This window comes from Leptonychotes weddellii, chromosome 13 (assembly GCF_054177405.1).
Source record: "Leptonychotes weddellii isolate Sample4059 chromosome 13, ASM5417740v2, whole genome shotgun sequence".
NCBI classification, from domain to species: domain Eukaryota; kingdom Metazoa; phylum Chordata; class Mammalia; order Carnivora; family Phocidae; genus Leptonychotes; species Leptonychotes weddellii.
The window spans coordinates 7,598,198-7,615,123 of NC_138381.1; positions in this window are offsets into that span (position 1 = coordinate 7,598,198).

The window sequence follows — 16,926 nt, forward strand, 5'->3', positions numbered from 1 at the left end:
AGAGACGATGGACTCTGAAAAACTAACAGGGTTCTAGAGGGAGGGGGGTGGGAGGATGGGTTAGCCTGGTGGTGGGTATTGAGGAGGGCACATTCTGCATGGAGCACTGGGTGTTATGCACAAACAATGAATCATGGAACACTTCATCTAAAACTAATGATGTAATGTATGGGGATTAACATAAGAATAAAAAATAAAACAAAACAAAACAAAACAAAACAAATACTATGTGATTCTTCAACACAGATAAAAACAGGCTGAAAACAACACGATATGAATAACTTGTGCTTAAAATTCTTTGTTTCTTAGGAAGAAGAAATTCTCGAATTGGATAATTTGTCTGCCTCTAGGCCAGACTTTGTGACTGTGGACAAATGGGGGGAAAAAAAAAGTTTCTTTGAAGAAATAATGGGATCAGACATGTGTGGTTTTTTTCCCCAAAATATTTCTCTTGTTGAGGAACTGGGAAAGAAAACAAAGAAAAAGAGGTTCTAGAAATAATTGGAAAATCTTTCTCCTCCTGGGCATATGTGAGTACTGGGGATGAGCAGAAGGACCAGGTGCCAACAACGAATGAATGCAAATCCCAAACCAATGCAATCTAGGGTTGCTTTTCTGCAGAAACCTTACATCCAAAGGCAGGAATATTATCTGCCACCTTTTCTTCTAAGGACTTCGGGTCTCTGAGAATATTCTCAGTATAGGACACTCAAGTTGAATGAGGGAACAGCGTCTTGTGGGCATGTCGCTTCCCTGGGTTGTTTGTCCTGCTCAGAATCTGACCCTCAATACCATCTGTGTCTGTTGTTTCCCTGGCCTCAAGTGAAGCTTGGGTCTTCTGATGTTGACTTCTGGCTTTTCCTAACTAGGAACTGGAGAAACCATTTCTCAGATGAAATTCTACCTCAGTTTCCTTATATGTAAAATGGGGGCATTTATGTTGCCTAACTGAAAGGGTTTTCTGGGGAAATGATATCATACATAGTAAAACACCAATCACAGTCCCTGCTCAGTAAATAAATGTAAACTAGTAACTTTATTACTATTACTGTTATTATTACTTCATAATCAACACTGTAAGGTAAGGTCTGTGGTGAAATGCAAGCACTATGCAGATAAGAAACCAGGCTGCATGAAACCTGACATGAAAAATGGGGTAAATCAGAATTCATCAGTAAGAGCACAGGCAAATTGAAAGTTTCTCTATATTTCCTGCACAGCCAAGAACTAGTCTCTATTGAGATACCAGAAGCAAAAGCCCATTCATTCATTCATCCAGTATTTATGGATTAGAATTTTCTTTCAGATATGATAATATTGCAAAAGCATCTTCAATGGTCTTTCTTAATTCCTTTCTCTCCTGTTCCCTCAATCTACCATCCTCCTTTAACGTAACAGCTAGAGTGATCTTTAAAAAATATAAACCAGGGAGGGACAAATTCCTGCTTGAAACTGTCCAGTGTCTTTTCAGGGCACATCAGATAAAATCCCAACAGCGTGCCATGGCTTACGAGCTCCACTTGATTAACCTCCTGCCAATTGTTCCCATTACCCACCATACTGGCCTTACTTATGTTTTTCAAATACACCAAGTCTGTTCCCTAAGTTCAGAATGCCCTTCATGCATCACGCTTCAAAAAAGAAAAGAATTCTTAGATCGCACTTATCTTCATCTGTTTCTTTGTTCATCTGTTAAGTATTTATTTGCTGTCTCTATCCTCAAAAATGAAAGCTCCATGAGAACAGAACTCAAATGTTCCAGCCTCAGCACCTAAGTCAACATCAACAACCATTAGGAAAAATGTCTTATACTTTGTTTTCTACTCCTTTATTAACATCTTACCATGCAACTTTCTGGAGTAGCCCATAATTTATATGTATTAAAAAATACCCCCACAAATTAGATGAACATTTCTACTAATTTCTTAATTATCCTTCCCCATCCTTCAAAGCAAACACACAAATTAAAATGATTTGACTTTAAATTACCATATTACTTAAACTAACGACAATGACAAAATGCTTTATAATTTAGACTTGTATAAAACTAAGAATAAAATAAGCAAATAAGAAAGCAAATAAAGTAAAATCTACTTGCTTTATGAAATTCTCAGTACTCAGCAGATACTGTAGATTTTTACATCTGTCTTTTTAGCTCTGACTCTTTGGGCTCGTGTCCCACAATTTCTGGGTACCACTCTGCACTGGTTTTCTTTTTCCAGTTGAAGTCAGTAGAGACAATACCCAACTCATTAAGTTCCTTTTTTTTTTTTTAAAGATTTTATTTATTTATTTGACAGAGAGAGACACAGCGAGAGAGGGAACACAAGCAGGGGGAGTGGGAGGGGGAAGCAGGGATTGAGCCCTCCATTGGGCTCCCTGCACAGCGGGAAGCCTGCTTCTCCCTCCCACTCCCCCTGCTTGTGTTCCCTCTCTCGCTGTGTATCCGATTAAACATGAGACATTCAGCTTCTAATTCTCTCTCCAGCTTCCTCTCTGCTTCTCAGATCTCAGTAAATGGAGGACAGGCAAAGTGATAGAAATATGTGGGTATTTTGTGTTCCTCTATGAGACTGTCAGGTGTGGCATGAGAGGAGACAGAGGACAGGCTCAGGAGAATAAATTCATTATACTCACAGGTCCTGGAGGCAGCCGACATGGCACACACACACAGCTACATGGGGAAAGCACAAGGGTGGTAAGGAGGCAGAAGACGGGTGAGGGGAAACACTGGGCCAGATGCTTCACTGCGGTTTCAGCAGGAAAGGTAAGGCCAGGCAGGGTGAACAGTTTAGGATTGGCTAGTCTGAATAATCTGGGTGGGTTCTGGGCTCTAGGAGTAGTCCCTGTTTGTCTGGCACCTGGACCTGAGATAAATGAAGCATAGAAATATTGCCTCCTGGGGTGCACAGATCAGATAGAGTAGGTAAGGCATGCCCCAGGCTAGTCCTTTGCTATCTCTGAAAACTGATTAGCTAGTGGGTATAGTATCTCTGAACCAGAAAGGTGTTTTATATGTCAAAGCAACACAGTATATAGAAAAAAAATACAAATATATATTGACAATATTTGCACTTATAATACAAACAAAATAATATATATACTTTGTATAGTATATACATATGTACATAAAATAATTATATATAACATATACATAGTATATAGTTTCTATTGCATTCTACTACACACACACACACACACACACACACACACACAAAACACAGTAGAAACCCCATCTGTGGAGCCATACATTCCTTAAGAATATAGACAGTGCCTATCACCTTTCAAAGGAAAGGACCTGGTGCATATGAAATTTATTGCATGTGTTATCAGTGTGTTGAGCTTAACTGAGTTTCACATTCTAAGTGGAGCAGAATTTAATGGGAGAATATGCTCAGTGACACATTTCTATTTGTTAAATAAGTATTCATAATTTGCTTCCTGAAATACAGACGCCTCCTTTACTGTATACAAGGAAAGTAATTCCACTGTAGTGAGAAATATCAAATTGTCACCTTTATATAATGGCAACTGTGTATATAATACAAGCCCAGGAATGATACATGAATCATGATAATCACCTAAGGAGGATAAATTATGAATTAATAATGAGACTCACAGTAAGAAACAAGGGGGATTTTCATTTCATTTGAAAATGTAATAAAATAACTGCAAAATTAAATCACTATTGCACGTCATAATGCTTTTCAGAACTACAAGCCGTTTTTCCATACTGTTACTCACAGGACAATTAGGGAACTATCATTCTGTCTTTAAATCCTTTTGGTAACTATTTATGTGGTCCATCACTCTTGATACAGATACCACAACAAAAGTAATAGTAGTTAATACCAAGACTAACAGTTAATGTGTAACTCATAAAATAATTAACACAAATGATACAGAAAACTGCATATTTACACAGACTTTTGGGAGTATTTCTAGTATAGCAAGTGTTTGATTATCTGATGGCACAGAGAAGAATTTCTTTGGTAAAAAGTACCGATTTTGCCATTATGTAAGAGATATAAGAAATCAACGGATTTGATAATATCTAGCATTACAGAAAACACATGCAAGATTATAAAACTATACACTATTATGAGTCAAATACAAATTTGTTGAATATAGACTAGGAAAGAAAACTCTGCATTTCCTTGGAAAACAATGAAATATTGTTTAAAAAAAACACTCATGTTTTAATGTATTTTACTTCTTACAGAACAGGACCACGTAGCAGTCCTGATTCAAGACAAATTCTTACTTAGCTTATTAGCAATTTTTACTCACGTTAAATACTTCCTTTATTTATTACACCCAATTCATCTTTTGAAAATGGTACTCTGATCTTATGAATGAATTATCAATCACTGTAGGAATTACTCTCATTGCCACATGACCTCTTTTAGCAGCTATAACAGAATTGGTGTATTTTAATAATTTCAAACATTTATGAATCTCACCCTCCTCTTTATTTATAACATTATTAAATAAGATACTGGGCTGGCTAACATTTTGCCTGTATTACAGTATACAAACAGGGTAGGTCCTTGCCCCCCGCCAAAAGTCAGTAAGGTTAGAATTAGTCATGACCTCTTTGATGTTGCTAGCTACTATCTTAGCCACTGAATGACTTCACAGTATTTCTTTCTTCCTACTTAAGAACAAAAGCAAAGGAAATCCATATTTCCCTGGTATCAACATAAAAGTAACTTGGATCAATACCTTATTTGTTAGAAAATGATATTTCATTATGGACAGAAGAGAAAGGGCTTGCCTTTCTTCCTCTCCTTCTCCTATCTTGTTCTCTCTCTCTCCCCCCCTCCGCCTCCCTCCCTCTGTCCCTCACCCCCCACTTGGATCTTTGAGATCTTTGTTCATTTGAGATTATATGATTACATTACGTATGTTCTTAACTAATCATTGATTAATTTGAGGATTCTTCCTTCTTCATCTTGCATTTTTTTTGTTTCTTTGTTTTTAAAAACCTTCAAAGGGAGGAAAAATGTGTACAATTTTGTATTAAATTTAAGAACCAACAGAATAATTTTATTAGGAATTTAATTCTTTTTTTTTTTTTACAGTTTTTATTTATTTGAGAAAGAGAGAGACAGAGCACAAGCAGGGGAGGGACAGAGGGAGAGGGAGAAGCAGACTCCTCACTGAGCAGGGAGCCCTACACGGGGCTCGACACAGGGCTCGGTGCTCAATCCCAGCACCCTTGAGATCATGACCTGAGCCAAAGGTAGGCGCTTAACCGACTGAGCCACCCAGATGCCCCAATTTTGCTTATTCTTTTATAGTTATATCACAAAAATACAGAAAGTAAATTCATTTTCTTCTACCTTAAATGAAGATATAAATCCATCAATATTTACTTTCCACTATTTTAATATTATTAGAAAATTAGGGCCCTCCAATCCAGAATAGAAACAAAACACGCCAAACAATAAGGCCAATGAATTGGTCTTGTTATGAACGTGTGTGTGTGGGTATGTGTTTACAATCTTTTTTCCCATATTTAGGTTTAACAAATTTTAGATTTCAGTAACATGGGACCACACTGAATGCAGTCAAGTTTAACTTCTTTAGTGAGCAAAAGCATTTAATAGCCAATTAAGTTATATAAAGATGCTACAAGGAAACTAATAATTTTAAATAAAAGTTAATTTGAAATACATCTGAAGAGCATTTACTTTAACAAGTGTGATCTGAAATTTAAAAATAGAGCTATTTTTTGTGGGTTTTTTTTTTTTTTTTTGCTATTGTTCCTAAAGCAGATCTCTCAGGCCCTGATTAATTTTGTGTAATAATAATATATACCTTTAAAGGCATTACACAGTTTACATTGTATATTGATTCAGAGTGGTTTTACTCATGAGAAGCCCAAATTGTAAAAATTTTGACAAATATAAGACATCTGGAGTGTATTAGCTACAGAATTTTATAGATTATGTATCTATAATATCTCACAGATCATTTTCTATCATTAATTTGTCCTAGCAAAATTCTTCACTAAACATCTTTGAGGCTGGACATGATCAGATCAAGACATCATTTCATATTAGCTTCAGGCTCTCAATCTAATATAAAGCCCTATTTAAAAACAAAATATCAAACTGTTGTCACCAAACTGACAGAAGCACATTTAAAGATGAAGATGCAGACAACTCTGGGAATAGGTTTCTCCTTAAAGAATAGGAAAGTGGACTGTAATAACTAAAATATAATCAGCAAAAATAAACATACCCCTCCACTGTAACGCACATCTTGTTTACAATCTCCTGAAACAAGCTTTCAACTAAACAAGTTTTTAGAGAATGTCAATCCCACATCAGGATATGTGACAAATTACTGGAATTCACATTGATTAGATGATTTCTTTTCAGATGTGAGTCTATCATTACACAAACATGTTTATGGAAACAACACTCATGCTGTTAGGTTATTATACTCATTAAGTGTGCTACAATTTACAATTACATTTGAAACATAGGACTCACTACATAGTTTAAAAATTGTCAAATCTTTAGACGGCCTGGATCTTTATGCTTTTAGGTCCATAGTACAGAATGCTAGAAATACAGGAAGAAGCAATTTAGATAACAAAATATTGACAAAAGTCTATAGTAAATATTACTTTCAAACAAAAGATGTAATTACAATGATTACAGTTTAAGCTTTATTTGGTGTCAATAGGATGCTAAGCACTATCCTGCTGATACAGACACAGAAGCATGAAATCTAAATAAGAGAGAGGACACAATTGATATTAAAACACACACACACACACACACACACACACACACACACACACACACCCCAAGCCAGTGAAAGGCAATTTACTTGTAGCACATGGAACTGCAAAGTGCTCTGTGGACTTCTTATCCAGACTCTTATTCAGGGATAAGTTAGTTAAATGTTTCAGTTATTTTGATGACAAAACTTTAGTGTTTCAATCACAGAAAACAATCCTAAGGGGCAGAGGGATCAGGAGTGGCTAACAGTAAGCAGCCATACCAAAATCCGGCTGTCCCATTTCCAAATGCCAAGTGCTATAATCTCGAGAGGAGAGGGAGAGCCAGCCAGAGTGGGCATGGCCACAAGGATTCCATAATATTTAGCCATAGACTAACTTCCAAGAATCAGGATAAAAAGAAATCACTGATGAAGGTAATGAAAAACAGGCAGAGCTGCCAGTCATCCCTCCTGGCTCAGAGAATTTAAAAGGCAGGACAATTCTTAATGGCTTGAGTTACTTGGGCATAAAGTTGAAATAATTGCTCAAGCTCCCAAGAGAAACCACCTTTCCAATGCTTAAATGCTATTAATCTGGATTTGTTGAATTGTGCACAGATTTGAGGGTTTTGTAACTTCTAGAAGGATTAATCAGTTAATACCCTACAAGAATGCTCTATAAAAACATTTTTTAAAGCCAAAGCAATCACTGAAGCTTCTAATAAAAATAAAGACCAAAAAATCGAGCACAAATAGGACAGGGTCTTTCTTTTCTTTTTTTTTTTTTTTTTAAAGATTTTATTTATTTATTTGAGAGAGAGAGTGAGAAAGAGCACAAGAGGGGGGAGCGGGAGAGGGAGAAGCAGACTCCCTGCTGAGCAGGGAGCCCGATGCGGGACTCGATCCTGGGACTCCAGGATCATGACCTGAGCCGAAGGCAGTTGCTTAACCAACTGAGCCACCCAGGCGCCCGGACAGGGTCTTTCTATGTGTTGAATAAATATACCTTTAAATACCCATGACATTCAGAATTTTTAATACCAAAATGGAAAGAAGCAATAATGTAATAAAAATATTCATGGAAAGCTGATGTCTGAGGATACATTTTGTAAATACTTTTAACCATCATAGCTCAAGGGGGGATTTGAGGACACACACACACACACACACACACACACAAATATGCACAACAGTCTATAAAGAAGACCAATAACTAGCATTTTATTTACAGATAGTTAGTGAGTGACCTCTATCTGCCAGGATTTGTGCTGGATCGTGAGAACACATGGTTAAAAAATGCACAGGAGGGGCTCCTGGGTGGCTCAGTTGGTTAAGCGACTGCCTTCGGCTCAGGTCATGATCCTGGAGTCCCGGGATCGAGTCCCGCATCGGGCTCCCTGCTCAGCAGGGGGTCTGCTTCTCCCTCTGCCCTCTTCCCTCTCATGCTTTCTGTCTCTCATTCTCTCTCTCTCAAATAAATAAATAAAATCTTTAAAAAAAAATAAAAAAAAATGCACAGGATACTTCAAACCTTACGGTTAGGGAAATACTAACAAATATACAATTAATTTAATAATTAATATAATATGTACTATGATCTACTATAACACGTAGTATAATGTAATACCAGTGATATGGGAGTAAACGGGAGACATGACAGGTCTCAGAATGCCAAGGAAGACAATCTAGAGGAAGAGGTATCTTACCTACATGAAAAATGATTAGCAGATAAAACATGACTAGCAGCTAACCAGACGAGAGAAGGAGAAGGTGCAGAGAAAAGTTTTCTAGATGGAATGAAGAGCACATATAGGCATCTAGAGATGACGAAGAGCAAGCAACAAGCCACTGGGAAACAATTAGTTCATTGTGGCTGGAACTGAGCTCTGTGGGAGATAAATCAGAAAAGACCATATAGACCAGAGTAAGGATTAAGGTTTTTGAACTGTTCCTAAAGGATTCAAGGGAGAAGGCAGACCTGTGTTTAACAGAATGACTTAGTCTGCCAGATGGAAGATGGTCAGAGAGGACTACAGGAGATGATGATGAATTGCTTGGTCATTTCTACCTCACATTCTTAGGATATACATACACTTGCACAGACAAATGTGAAACCCTTTGAAAAATCGCTTATAGGACTACAACTGGAGGGGTATATGAGATCAAAAATGTTTTTTAATTTTGTTTTTAAAAGATGTTTATGGCTGTGGGAATATAAATGAGGACAGAGATTATTTATTTATTTGTATTTTTTTGAGAGGGAGGCCAGGCAAAAGGAGAGAGAGTATCTTAAGCCAACTCCCCACTGAGCACGGAGCCTGATGTGGGGCTCAATCTCAGGACCCTGAGATCATGACCTGAGCTGAAATCAAGAGTCAGAGGCTTAACCAACTGGGCCACTCAGGCACCCTGAGGACAGAGATAATTTAAAGATTGGAGAGGAAAACAATTGTGAGAAAGCATAACAATGGATTAAATAGGATCCCCAAGAGTGGATATTATTCAGAGAAAAGCTGGAAAGGATTTAGATCAAAGTAGGGATATGTGTTCTACCGTAATCAAATGGAATGCGTAAAGAGGTATTTCGATACCAGTATCAGGCATTTATAAGGATGCTGAGAAGCCCCTGTTAGATGTTCTCAAGGTGGAGTGGGAGGTGAGGTTATTTGCTTTGAGTGATGAGAAAGATAGTAGGTGAGACGACAAAGGACATAAAAGACTGAAAAGGAGAGAAACCAAACTAGTAAAATATAAAAGTAATTCTGGAGGCATTTCTGGGTTAGAGGAGCTTGAAGAAGTTTCCAATAAAATATTTATAAATTCGTAGTGTGTGTGTGAAAGAGAGAGAAACAGAGAGAGAGGAAGAGAGTGAGACAGAGAGAGAAGTATGTTTATTCATTAAAGCCAAGAAAGTGCTTGCACCTGCAATACACCAGCACTATTACTAGTAATAATAGTAATAATGACAGCAAAGCTTTGAGGAAGGCACTTTGGGAAGTGTAAGTCAATTTAAGACTTTTCCTTGCTTTCCTCAAACATAATATTATTTCTTTCTGTGCATGTGCATACACACACACACACAGATAAGGCAAGTTAAAAGAACCAGGTATGCAGGAGAAAGTGTTGCTGCTCTGGGAATTCAAAAGTGAGCATGGTCTGGCTTGACATGAGACTTCAAGACAGACAGAAGTGGGTTTTTAAAACAATTTTTATGAAATGCAGAAAGAAATAAAATAATAAATTCACAAAAATGTCAGTTAATATAAATTTCTCATACCAATGAGTCTGCCAGATACCTGTGTTTGTTACAATTTTTTCACTGCCCATGAAAAGGTATAAATGACTTCATATTTAATTACTGTTTCAAAATATGTATTATGTATATGGAAACAATATATTTATGTACATATATATTGACTATGCCCATCCTCTACTTTATATAAAGCATACATGTATATTTAGTTGTACATACATAAACTTATTGGTATCTTTCTTAATGGTGCTTATATATATAATATATACATCTATTATGTCGAGATATTTGTTATATTAATATATTATGTTATTTATATATTAGTATTACCACTTATGACTCCTTGTTACTGCATCATATCAGGATATGATTATATCATTTCACCCATTGTTGGTGATATTTTTACCATTTAAATTGTGAATATCTGCTTTCCTGTTTTCACCCAATGATTGATGATGCCTGAGTGATTCAATTATTACTTCAGTGATTGTAAAAGAATACTTTTTTTTCTATCACTCATTTTGCATTTTTATTGGCCATTCTTTGGTAAAAATGAGTTTTCTCCCCTCCCCAACAACCCTTATATTTTGTGCCAGGAAGTAAGAAGTGCTTCAGAGCTAATGGGGAATTGTCAAGAGGACACACGGAAAGTAGTTGAAAGAAGCTCTCACTGGCCACACCAGCAGCAATATAAACATCAAAATGGATAATAAGAGAAATTTATTATAAATTATTTTTTTAAAGAGTCCAGGAGTGATATTGAAGAAATAAGCAACATTCATTTCCAACCACAAATAACATACTAATAGGAAACCAGCTTCTTTATTCAGTGATTTTACCCAAAGATACATCAAAATCATGTTACATTCTTCAGTAAAAATTGCCTGAAGTGTGTATCTTCATACCAATTATATATATTTCAGCCAAGTATCAGAGGTAACGAGTATCTTGCTTTCATATTTCTCATTAAGATTTTTTTTTCTGAATGTGAGTTATGAAGTATCATTCATTATGCTCAATGACAGGAAAGTTCTAGCCCCAGTGGCAGAAGCTTAGTCATGGAGAATATAAATACAGAAATAGAAGACAGCACCTGTATAATAATCCTCATCAAAAGCAGTAAATAGGGGGCGCCTGGGTGGCTCAGTCGTTAAGCGCCTGCCTTCGGCTCAGGTCATGATCCCAGGGTCCTGGGATCGAGTCCCACATCGGGCTCCCTGCTCAGTGGGAAGCCTGCTTCTCCCTCTCCCACTCCCGCTGCTTGTGTTCCCTCTCTCGCTGTGTCTCTCTCTGTCAAATAAATAAACAAAATCTTTAAAAAAAAATTAGTTTTGGGGCACCTGGGTGGCTCAGTCGTTAAGCGTCTGCCTTCGTCTCAGGTGATGATCCCGGGGTCCTGGGATCGAGCCCCGCATCGGGCTCCCTGCTCGGCGGGAAGCCTGTTTCTCCCTCTCCCACTCCCACTGCTTGTGTTCCCTCTCTCACTGTGTCTCTCTCTGTCAAATAAATAAAATCTTTAAAAAAAAAAAAGCAGTAAATAGAATGGTTCTGAGCATAGGTTCTGGAGACAAGTCTGACTGGGCTTTAATCTTGTTTTAGAATTTTCTAGTCCTTAACCAGATGCCTGACTCTCCTCAAATGTTAAGAAGAGGTATTAAATTATTTATAAGGTAAAATGCCAAGAACAATGACACACATTCAATATTCAGTAAAAGTTGACCATTAATTATTATTGGTGTTACAAACTCGGTAACATGAGGACTGACTAAGAGGGCAAGAAGAAACTTGGAGAGGAGATATAAAATAAGAAAAAGTGCACATCATTCAGAAAAACTGATGAGCCCTAGAGAGTATAAAGGCAAATTTTAGTTGTTACTGAAGTTTCACTTATTCAGTTTGGAATTTAATAAATTAAATGGTACTTTAGTAAAAGAATTTAGTTTTGAAATGTATTCTTGGATAAAAACAATGCTTCAGTATCATTTTTTTTTAAAAAAAGCATGTTTGAAATGGTCGATATGGTTCATGGCTGTAATGCTTGAGTGACAAATGTTTATTTTTACATATAGAAATCTTGTGTCTCCTCTATTTCAAACAAATTTGAAGTCCTGAATCCCTCCTTTAAATTCTGGTTTTTAATCTGGGTACGCTATAATGGGTGGAAATCTCTTTAAAGAATTGGCATTTCAAACTAGTTGTTCATTCTTTTAGGGAAAAAAAAAAGATTAATGTTGTCATTATTTTCATGGATTTTAAAAAGATAAATGAGTTCAAATTGCCCATAATTTAGCTTTTTGAATATAAATGACAAGTCATTTGCCAATACAGCTGCAGGTAATTTTACTGAAAGAGAAGGATTGCCAATATTTTACATTTTATGCTGTGGCATTTACCCCCAAAATGTTCTATTCTTCTCATCTGCTATCAATTAAAATCTCAAGTCTCAACGGATGCTATTTCACATCCCTACATAAAAACAAATTGCCATGTCAAATATCTCCCAACATAGAGTTGTGATTCCACACAGTTCTAATGCATATTTTACACACACCAAAAAAAAAAAAGAGAGAAAGCACCTGGAAAAGAACCCATTGAGATACTTCACAGTATGATTTTTTCATATATAAAAATAATATATGCATATATAAATATGTAATATATAGGAATACATATTTATATTAAAATAGTTTAAGATATGTTCACTTTATATATTAAAACACACACACAATTATTTTACAGGCCCTCAATGTAGCAAAGGTTTTCTGCTGACTTAAGGGAGAAAGTAGATCAAGTGACTTTTGATCCAGGAAGCATGGAGTTCAAGGATCTACTGGAACCCAGTGAAGCATTAAAATTATTGTTAGAAGCATACGTACTAGTTTCCCCAACATCGTTTTTAGGGACCATCCTTTCTCTGTTGTGTATTCCTTACATCACTGTTGAAGATGAACTGACCACATATGTGTGGATTTACTTCTGTGCTCTCTATTCTGCTCCATTTGGTCAATATGTCAGTTTCTAGGCCGGTACCATGTTGTTTTGATTACTGCAACCTCAGAATATATTTTGAAATCAGAACATGTTATGCCTCTAGCTTTGTTCTTTCTCAGGATTGATTTGGCTATCTATGGTCTTTCTGGTTCCACATGAATTGCAGAACTGTTTTTTGGTTTTTTTTTTTCTATTTCTGTAAAAAATGTCTTTGGGATTTTGATAGGGATTGCAATGAATCTGTAGATTGCTTGGGGTAGTATGGGCATTTTAACAAACCATGAACATGGGATGTCTGTATATTTATATGTATTTCTGTAAACTAGCAATGAATAATCTAACAATGAAATTAAGGAAACAATTCCACTTAGGGGCACCTGGGTGGCTCAGTTGGTTAAGTGGTTGACTCTTGGTTTTGGTTCAGGTCATGATCTCAGGGTTGTGAGATGGAGCTCTGTGTTGGGCTCCACACTCAGTGCAGAGTCTGCTTAAGATTCTCTCTCCCTCTCCCCTCTGCTCTTTCTCTAAAATAAATAAATAAATCTTAAAAAAAGAAAACAATTCCATTTATGATAGCATAAAAAATGTAATACTTAATAATAAATGTAACCAAGGAAGTGCAAGACTTGTACACTGAAACTACAATAAATCACAAAAATAAAGAACCTAAATAAATGAAAATGTTCATCATTCAGAAGACATAATAGTGTTAAAACGGCAATATCCCACCCCTGCAAGTGATCTACATAACCAATGCAATTCCAATCAAAATCCCATTGGCCTCTTACAAACATTCATATGATTCAAAATTCATATGGAATTATAATTAACCTCAAATAGCCAAAGAAGAAAAAAGCTGAAGGACTCACTTCCCAATTTTAAAACTTAATAGAAAACTACAATAATCTTAACAGTGCAATGCTGTCATAAGAATAGATAGACATGTGGATCAATAAAATAGAACAAAGAGGGGCACCTGGGTGGCTCAGTTGGTTAAGCGTCTGCCTTCGGCTCAGGTCACGATCTCAGGGTCCTGGGATCAAGCCCCACATCGGGCTCCCTGCTCAGCAAAAACCCTGCTTCTCCCTCTGCCTCTCTGCCTGCTTGTGCTCTTTCTCTCAAATAAATAAATAAAATCTTAAAAAAAAAAATAGAACAAAGAGCCTAGAAATAAACCCATACATCTGTGGCCACCTCATGTTCAACAAGGGTGCCAAGACCATTCAATGAAGAAAAAATAGTTTCTTCAATAAATGGTGCTGTGACAACTGGAAATCCACATCAAAAAAAGTGAAGTTCACACCACATGATGAAATTAACTTAAGATGAATCAAAGACCTAAATGTAAGAGTTAAAACTATACAACTATTAGAAGAAAACATACAGGTAAATCTACATAACATTGGATTTGGCAATGGGTTCTTGGATATGACAGTGAAAGCACAAGCAACAAAAGAAAAAATAGATAAAATTGGATTTCATTAGAATTAAATTATTTGTGCATCAAAGCATAATAACAAGAAAGTGGAAAGACAACTTATAGAATACAGGAAAACACTGAAAGTCATATAAATGACAAGGGTCTAGTGTTCAGAATATATAAAAAAACTTCACAAGTCAACAACAACAACAAAAATAAACAACTAACTCTCCCCCAATGGGCAAAGGACGTAAGTAGGCATTTTTCCAAAGACATACAAATGGCCAACATGCCCATGAAATGATGTTCAGCATATTAGTCATCAGAGAAATGAAATCAAAACCACTTGAGATACCATCCATTAAGATGGCCGCCATCATCATCATCATCATCATCATCATCACACAGAAAATATCAAGTGTTGTGAGGGTATGGATAAAGTGAAATCTTTTCACATTGCTGGTGGAATGTAAAATGGAGCAGCCACTGTGCAAAACAGTTTGGAGTTTCCTCCAGGTGTGAAACAAAAAATTACCGTATGAGACAATGATTCCACCCATGCATACATATTCAAAAGAATTTTAAAAGGTATCATTGGGGCCCCTAGGTGGTCCAGTCAATTGAGCATCCAACTCTTGGTTTCGCTCAGGTCATGATCTCAGGGTCATGGGATACAGCCCCATGTTGGGCTCTGTGCTGGGCATGGAGTCTGCTTGAGATTCTCTCCCTCTCCCTCTACCTCTGCCCCTCCACTGGCTCATGCACTTACTCTCTCTCTCTCTCTAAAATAAATGTATCTTTTTGAAAAAAGGTATCATTAAAAACTTACAGAAGAATGTTCATAGAAGTATGATTCACTAGCACCAAAAGGTGAAATAAACCAAATGCCCATCAGCTGATAAATGGGAGAACAAGATGTGGCATAATTATACATGAAATATTATTCAGCCAGAAATAAAATACCAATACGTGCTCAAACATAGACAAAATCTCAAGAACATTATGCTAAGTGAAAGGCCTAGACACAAAGGTCATATATTATATAATTCCATTTATAAATCCAGAATAGTTAAGCCATAGAGACAGAAAGCAAATTCGTGATTACCAGGGGCTAGGGGAGTGTTCAATGGGTAGTGCTGAGTATGGGATAGGGTTTTCCTTGGGATGATAAAAATGTCTTTGAACTAGATAAACATGATGGTTGCATAACACTGTGAATATACTAAATTCCACTGAATGATACACTTTAAATGGTTAGTTTTATACTACATGGATTTTGTCTCAATAATATATATAATACATATATAGTATGTAATAATTTTTTTTTTTCAGGAAAAAAGCAGCAATATGGCATACAGCACTCAGGAGGAGATAGTGATAAAGATGACAAATTCTTCCCTCTGAGGTTTTAAAACCTCAGAGAAACAATTATGAAATAGGCATAGCTCATGTGTGGTTGGGTGTTAGAAAATGCATTCTTAGAAAATGACCACAAATTGAATTAACTCCATGTGGTATCCTTTTTGCATAGCTGCTAAGGTAATGAGGTCTTGGCATCACATATTCACAATTGTTCTGTGGTTCTCTTCAAATATCCAGCCATCATGATACATCTCCAATGATCATTTATTGAGCAGCAGTAATGAGTACCATGCTCTCCAAAACATCAAAGTTCTGCAACAATTCCAAACTGCCTACTGAATTGATTCTCCATTAGCTCAGCCATTTCCTTAAAGTCACCTAAAGCCATCTTAAAATTTACATTTTTAATATGCTGCTTGACATCCTTCCTTGGTTGCTTTGTATGTAGAGAGATTATATATGTGTATATATATATATTAATATAAATATAAGTATTATAAAATCTGTGTCTATGTGCATATGTATGCATATGTATATGTGTGTGTTCATTATGTATACATGTGTGCGTGTGCGCGTGCGTATGCATGTATATGTGGGGAAAGAAAGAGAGAAAGCGAGAGGAACTAAACCATCTAGATGTAGCATAGTAAAGCAAGATTACATGTAGAATACATTAAGCACAAACATAAGATGTACACAGGAGGTTATGGGAGCACACAGACATGACCTCTACCTTGGACTTGGGATCACCACCTCTAGAGGAGGTGATATCTGAGATTTTTAAACTGGTAAAATGCAGTACTAAGAATGCTGAGGGTCTATGTCTAGAGAGAAATATCAGCAACTCCTTGAAGCAAGAGAGAGTCCAGAGTGTGGCGGGAGCAAATAGTACAAGGGATAGAAAGTGGCATAGTAAAATGCTGGAGAATATAGCAAGGAACAGATTCTCAATGGTCCTGAAGTCACACTAAGGAGTTTAGACCATCTCCAAAACAGTCAAGTCAGATAATAGAATTTGAAAACAAATGGAACAAATATGGCCCTCTGTTAGTTACTCTCTTGCACGATGCAAAAAGCAGATATGGATTCAGATTTCTCGAGCTTAACCTCTGTCTTAACCAGCCATGACCGAAGAGTGGGGTCCCTGTTACCTATAATCATA